The sequence below is a fragment of the Oxyura jamaicensis genome, chromosome 21, assembly GCF_011077185.1.
Source record: "Oxyura jamaicensis isolate SHBP4307 breed ruddy duck chromosome 21, BPBGC_Ojam_1.0, whole genome shotgun sequence".
NCBI classification, from domain to species: domain Eukaryota; kingdom Metazoa; phylum Chordata; class Aves; order Anseriformes; family Anatidae; genus Oxyura; species Oxyura jamaicensis.
In genome coordinates this window covers 7,772,368-7,779,561 of record NC_048913.1, presented here as the reverse complement: position 1 = coordinate 7,779,561, position 7,194 = coordinate 7,772,368, and the positions used below count along the sequence as shown (strand labels likewise).

Sequence of the window (7,194 nt, the reverse complement as noted above, 5' to 3'; positions counted from 1 at the left end):
AGTTAATGCAGCTCAGCACGGAGGAGCTGCATTAGAACCATTTGCACTGCTGGGAGCCCCTCGTGCCGGGGCTGTGCGCGCCATCAAAGGCACAGGTAAGGAGGAGCAGATGTATCACGTCCCTGTTTGTCCGTATTGCTGGAAATGTCTCTGAACCTGAAGCAGCCAAACAGAAAATTTCCAGGCCAGGTGTGTGCCTAAAGCTGGTTTCTTTCTAGGAAGGTGTTTTCAGAACCGGATCAGCCGTTTCTGTGAATGAGCTCAGGGAACACACGGGTATCAGACCTTGCTGTCTGTCTGCTCCTGTTGGCATGTTTGGTTTTTCGCCTTGTTTTCTCTCAGTAAGCCTCGGGTCCAGGAGCAGGCCTGGGTGTGCAGCTCTTGCCTTTTGCTTTTCGCCTGTAAAACCGCCAAGCCTGGCCACGTCTCAGCTGTGCTCTGCCTGCACTGAAGGGGACCGACGAGCGTTCGGCTCACTTGTCTGTTTTCCCCTGCCATGCAGAGGGTACGCAGGGCTCTCCGCTTGCCACTCAAGTTGCCGGAGCTGTTCAAGGCCTTTGCCCTGGAGCCGAGGAGCTCCTGAACCCCCCAGGCTGCAGCACGCTGCTACCCACGGGCGCACCGGGCTGCTTTCTGTTCCCAGCCGGGGCAGCAGTGCCCAGGAACTCGTGACACGCTGCGGTTACTCTGCAGGTGAGAACTAGCACGGACACAGTCCAGGCTCTGGGGGTGGTTGCAGGGGATGTGGTTGTGACTTTTGTCTGGGACCAGTACTCCCTGGTGCAGTGTGACTAAATCCCTGCAAATATCTGAAGAAACTTAACCAGAAGTTTTCTACCCCTGTATTTTCCACAGGGCCCTGCTTGCTGCCTATGGCAATGGCCGTGGAGCTGTGGTTTGCTGAAATAATGCCCGCTTATTTAAATGCTGCTGTAGGATGCCCTGACCATGAGCTGTGGAAAGCTTTGGTCATGTGGCACCGGTTTCTCTCCCTTATTTCCAGCTGCTAAATTGCAGTGAAATGGCAACAGAAATAAAGGCAGCTCCCGCTCCATTCAGTGCTTTCCAAAGGGGAATTTGTCCAACTGTGCAATTGCTGTCCCAGCTGCAGGGCTGTTTGTGCTGTGACTGCAAATGGGAAAGGAGAGAGGGGTCTTGGGGAAGGCAATCGATGCTTTAAGGAAGTTCGGAAACCTTTGGATTAGAGTGAGCAGAGAAAACAGTAAAGCCTTGCTTTTGCATGCTTGGTTGTCTTGTTCCAGCCCCCCGTGAGGGTTAATGGCAGACGCTGTCGCAAAGCGGAGTTCTACCAAGCTCCCGGGGTGCAGACCATTAACGAGCACCGAGGAGAGCACTGTTAGCGGCGTTTTACCGCAGCACCGCAGAGAAATGCTGAAAAGATCATCTCAGCTGGTACTTTCAGGTCTCGCCTGTGGAGGAAAATGGGTTGTTTCAGTTTTTCAGAACAAGCTATTCTGAAATAATGCTGGGTGTAAATGCTCTGCTCTTCTCAAAATGGTCGTAAGTGAATGATCTGTTGGGCCTGGCCACCTCCCGATTGTCTGTGTGTGACCGAGTTGTGCTGGGAACCCGCGTGCTTCATCGGAACCAGGCAGCCTGCGAAGGGAGCGGGCGCTCGGCGCCCTGCAGGGCTGCGGCACCACTGCCACGTGAGCTTACGGTGCTGCACAGCCCACGGCTCTGTCCTCCTGCTGCACAGCCCTGCGTTGGGTGTTCAGGGCAGAAATAATTCCTGGGATCTGTCACAAAAGTAAACCATAACGGCGGGCTGGTGGAGCCCATCCCAGCTGCTTCCTCCCCGCTGGTGTCGTACAGCATCAGTGCCTGCCTTGGGACCAGCTGACGCAAGACGTATTTTTTATACAACGTGATCATTGAATACAAGAAATTTCACACACCTTCTCTGCAAAAGAGAGGACTCAAGCGTTTTACCCATCCTCCAAGGACAGGCAAACGGCTCTGACTCTTCTGGCTTCCTCCACCGTCAGCAGGTAGTTATTCTGAGCAGGAGCCTGGGCTGTGGCTGACAAATCTCAAAGAAAAGCCAGTTGACAGGATTTCCCTTGGAGAGACAAGCGAGCCAGCACTAGAACTGTTCGTACGCCTCAAACAAGAGCCATGGCCAAAAATGCTTTGAATTCCTGCTCAGCCCAAGGGTTTTCTGTCTTCCCAGCAAGGCGTGCTGGCATGGCGATGCTCTGTTACGGCTGCAGGCCCAGCGTGGAGGCCGGGGTCCAGCCAGGCTGCTGAATGTGCTGGGCGTGCTGCTGACTGCAGGGGCATACAGTGCATGTGCAGCAGCCAAAAAAAAGAGCTTTTGTGGCTGCAAAGGCACTGGGAGGTGTTCCTGGCAGTAAGTTACTACCTGCCCGGGTGAGGGGAGCAGCCGCTGTGTGCTGCAGCCTGCTGTGAACCAGTTCTAATCTGAAACAGCGTCTGGTTCAGAGAGCAAAGGGATTTAACAAGACAGTAGCATTCCTGCTGCCAGATGTGGGGACACCCAGCTTTGGGAGAGGTGTTTTGTCCCAGTGTGAAACGCTGAGCTGGTAGATTCAGCTCAGGGGGGGCACCACATGCCAGCTGGGGGTTAAAAAAATCACTGCTGTAATCCCAGAAGTGCTGTGGAAAAATCACATCTTCCAGGCACTGGTTGCCCAGTGATGACAGTAGCCTTGTTAGCACTAAGGATCTATTTTGGATTAGAGCATCTCTAGAAAAGCAGCAGCCGTGGAGGCTACGTAGCCCACAATTGTTCTGCAAGGCCCCTCCTTGCTGGTCAAGATTTCTGTCAGCTCCGGTGGCAGCTTCGTTTCTGTCAGACATAAAAAGCCAGCTTGGCTCCAGAACAGAGCAAACTTCGGTATATTTAAGTGTATTTTTATTCATTTGCTAGGAGCAAATATAAAAATGGGTGGGCAGGCCTGAAAGTGCGCAGATGAACAGGATGCCACCTGAAAAAGGGGGAGGGTTTGACGAGAAGAGACAGCGGGGAGCCCCGGCACGTAGCTGCTCGGAGCAGCTGGGAGGTGGTGCAGGGTGCCGGTGGAAAGTAGAACGGCCCATTGGAAAAGTACGGAGAAAAAACATATTAGGAGGCTGATAATGAATAAAGAGATCAAAGGCGGTGTCTGGAAGGGCAAAAAGTGTCAGGGAGTATGCATTTCTTAAACCAGAAATGGAGTGATTTTTGCACAGAGTTACGGAAAATACGGGGCTGGCAGTGCCACTGCTGCTGACAGGAGTGAGCATGAATTAGAGAATTCTGTTGTTCTGGGAATCGTCACAGATGTATGCTTGGTAAAGTAGCCAAGCAAGCCCCAAATCAGCAACAAAGTGGAAAAATGTGGTTAAAGAACATCACATCATCTCTTCCAAACGTCCATTTGGAAAAAATCCAGAAGTAAAAAGCAGCCTGAGCGTGAAGACAAGAACTGTGTGCTGTCTCAGCGACTGCAGGAACGGTGACGCCGTTTGGTAACGCCGATGGACACGTCCCTCGTCGCCTGGTGCGTGCGTGCGCTGCCACGGGGCTGAGCAGAAACTCCGAGCCAGGAGAGCAAGGGTCCTGCTAACCCCTCTGTGGGTTTCCACGGATGGGTTTGCTGAAAATTTACCAACTGTGGCCACACACGGAGGCTGGCAGAGCCAGGCCCCCACCCAGTACCATGGTCAGGCTGCCAGCAGCGCCGGGCCGGGTCTGTTACCGCTTGCCTTGGCCTCGGGGTTACACCAAGCTGGATTTGCCTCCCTCAGATACACGTTCAGAGAGAAACAGGTCTAAAGGGCAGAATCGGTAGGCACGTGCTACCCCATTTAAACTTGGTGAAGGCGACTCAGGGAATCTGATTTGTTTTTCAAAGCACGAGAAGCTAAAGTAGCAGCAGGATGTGAAGCTTTAGGGATGAAAGAACGCGGCAAAGGGAAGGAGTTCCCCAGCCTGCTTGCAATTAGATGCAGAACAAAACAGAAGGACTCAAATTCTCCTTGAGCCAGGCTGACTCTAGGCCAAAATTTTTTAAAAAGTTTTTACAAAACAAATGCAAAAGTCAAGATAAAAATGGAAAAATAAATTTGCCAAAGTGGGATGAGGACACAAGAGGCAAGGCCTAAATTATAATCAGCACTGAAGTTTGAAGCTGCAGGCCAATATTAACAGAGAATTTGGTGACAAAGACATTGTGCTTGCTTAGCCAGCAGGATCACAAACATAGCAGCGGAAGCTGATTTCAGCATATGCAGTGCACAGCGTGACGGAGGTAATAATAATCCTATGTTTTGTAGGGTACGTGGCAGGCAGCTCTTAACAACACAGGACAGTGATTATTAAATTATAATAATTCACTTTAAGTAAAAATTGTGACAAAAGGGGGGAAATATTAGGCAGTGTGGGGTAAGAAAGTACACGAGAGTGGCTTTCAACCCCTGCAATGGTGATTCTGTGACCAGATGCACTGACAACAAAGTGCTACAGGTTTCTAGTGGGACATGTGGCACTGCTCTGGAAAGCCGCTGAAGGATATGGGCTGGAAACAGTAAATCACTTCCCATGCAAATTTTATGGATACTCATCTAAACAGTAGCAACGTCTAAATGATCTTGTTTAAACTGTGAGCTGAACCGTACAGTCAAAACCCAAAGCTCTAGGCAAATTCGTAGAATCTTTAGGACTGCTGGAAGCTATAATAAAATTGAACAATTTTTGGAAGAAAATCCATGAACCAGTTGGGGTTCATACCATTGTATAGCACCTGGGAGGACAGGAAAGGTATTGAAGGTGCTTAGTACTTATTAGAAGTATTTCGTAATGATGATAGTGCTGTATACAATCACAGTTTGATGGCAATTTCCCTGTCCTGCACTGTTCCCTTCCTACTGTGCATCCTCACCGAAGCATGCAAGGTCACCCCCAGTTCCTCCAGCTCCCCTTCTGCCAGCGGCGCGCCCTGGGTGAACAGGGAGGGGGGCACAGACGCCACGAGCCCACCCAAAACGGGGGATGGAGGGGAGAGGTTCAGCAGGAACGCTCCCTCTGCAGCACGCAGCTCCTTGCCCAGGCACGGGATTTGGGCAGGAGGCCTCACTGGGGTCAGGCAGGCATGTGGCGGTAAGGAATGCACAGGGGCCACAGCTCCCCTCTGGGCTGGGTTTAGAGATTTAAAAAATAAAAATAAAGAAGACAGGGAGAGACAACGCAATCCTTTCTCCTCCTCTGCTTGCATCTCAGTGTAGTTTTGTGGCTCGGCAAACCCCGGTGCTGGGGTACGGCACAAAGGCTTGCAGTGAGCAGGGGGAAGGCAGCTGGGGTGATTTCATCTCTCCTTCATCGTGTCTTAAAAGCCTGCAGTAAAGGAGCGCGCTCCCTCATGCTCTCTTCCACCTTCCAATCCCCTCCCTCCAGCCAGAGAGGCACCGCCAGGGGGGAAAGGCCACAGAACACATTTTTCTGCAGCTGCACAGCCCTTGTTTCGCACTCACAAGAAACGAAGGAATGTTTAGCAAAGTGGAGCCATCTGGCTAAGGCGCTTCCAGGGCTGCTCAGTGCAGGAGACAAAGGAGAAAGCAAAGCACCCAGAGGTTCTGGGGTGGAGATGCTCGGCGGGGCCGGGCCTTGGCCACAGCAGCTTGGGTTTTGAAGGAGATGCTCTCAGGTGTAGTAGTACGCTGTTACAGCAGCCACTTGAGGGGAAAAAAACATGTTGGAAAATGCCTAGAGCAGAAATAGCCACAGCGCTATTCGCTGCAGTGCGAAAACAAGACACCTCCACCGTTCTGAGAACAGCGTGAGTGCCTCGGCAGTGAGGTTTCCCATCTGCAGGAGGGCTGAAGGGTGCCACGGTGCCCAGATACACACACCAGAGCCCCCCCACGCCGCGGAGGCACCAACAGGAGGAGGCCGGCAGCACGCAGAAAGCAGCTGAGGAGCTGCCTGGGCAGGAGCCTACGGATGAGCAGCTTTGCGGCCTCTGGGAGCAGTACACAACGCGGGCTGTAATACTTCGGGGCTAAAGACATTTCAGTCTGTGAGATCCGTGCGTGAGCTGGGGACAGTGCAGAAAGCGTACCTGCAGCCCAAAGAGAACGGGAATAGGTAGCAAATTGAGGAATTACCCCTCAAACTTGGGGGAAAAAATAGGCCGAGGGAAAAAAATAAAAATAAATCCATCAGAACTTGGAGCGAGATCATTGAGGTACACAGAACGAGCTTCTGCTTGTTACCTCAGCTCGAAGTCACCACCCGCGGCTGGACACACGGCGCGGGGCGCGGCTCTGCCTCACAACCGCCCTGGCACTGCCCCGCGGGGCTCCGACCGCACGGGAACGCGTCGGCACCGTGACAGAAAACGCCGGGCTCGCGTCCGGGCGGCGGCGCTGGGGCCGCTTCCCTCGCCTGGAAGCGCCTTTTAACGGCAATTTCAGGTAAGGGCAATAGTCCCCGCTTGTTGAACACGAGCACGGCAGCAGCGTTCAGCTGGGCTGCTTGGGGAAGCGCAGCGTGCCAGTGCGGATCAGGCTGCGTAAGGTCAGGAAAGGGACGGGAAAAACACAACAGCGGCGCGGGCGAGGCCCGGGCTGGCAGAGGGGGGCCCGGGGCCGGGGCCGGGGCCGGGGCCGGGCCCCGTCCGTCAGCGCCCTCAAGGGGCTGTGGCGGGAACCGCCTCAGAGCGCTGCTGAGGCGAAGGGGGCGGGGCGCGGCTGTGCGGAGGCCCCGCCCCTCGTTGTGTTCGCGGCGTGGGCGGGGCCTCCGGGAGGGGGGAGCGGGCCGCCGGGTCTCGCGCACGCGCGTCCCCTCCCCATTCCGACGCAGAGGCGGGAGGGGCCCGCCCCGCGTTCGAAAAATGCCCGCGGCCTCCCATTGGCCGGCGGCTGTGCCGGGGCCCGCCCCCCGCGGGCGGCGGCCCCGCCCCCTTGCCCCGGCCCCCCCCTCCCCCCCCCGCCCGTCCCGGCTCCCCGCCGCCATTAGAGGCCGCTTTGTGTCCGCCGGGCCTGCTGGTGAGTGCGGAGGGCGGCGGCCGGGCCCGGGGCGGGCCCCCCCTCACGGGGCGGCTGTCGGGAGCTGTCGCGATAGGTCCCGCGGCGGGGGAGGGCCGCCGGGGCTGGGCGCGGGCCCTCGCCCCCACACGGGCCCGGCCCCGGGGGGCTCCCCCGGGGCTCCCTCGGGGCGCCGCCCGCCCG

General features: G+C 55.4%; 1 protein-coding gene across 3 annotated transcripts in view; it reads left to right on the top strand.

The window, feature by feature from the left end:
* The first annotated feature begins 6,920 nt into the window (after positions 1 to 6,920).
* The window catches only part of HP1BP3 (heterochromatin protein 1 binding protein 3), a 19,921-nt gene continuing 19,647 nt past the window's right edge, over positions 6,921 to 7,194 (top strand). For 2 of the 3 annotated variants that reach the window (XM_035344478.1, XM_035344481.1), the window contains exon 1: positions 6,938 to 7,011. The gene's annotated coding sequence lies outside the window, so the exon portion shown is untranslated. Of the gene's footprint in view, positions 7,012 to 7,194 lie in introns of all 3 variants that reach the window. The other variant, XM_035344480.1, reaches the window with a different exon arrangement.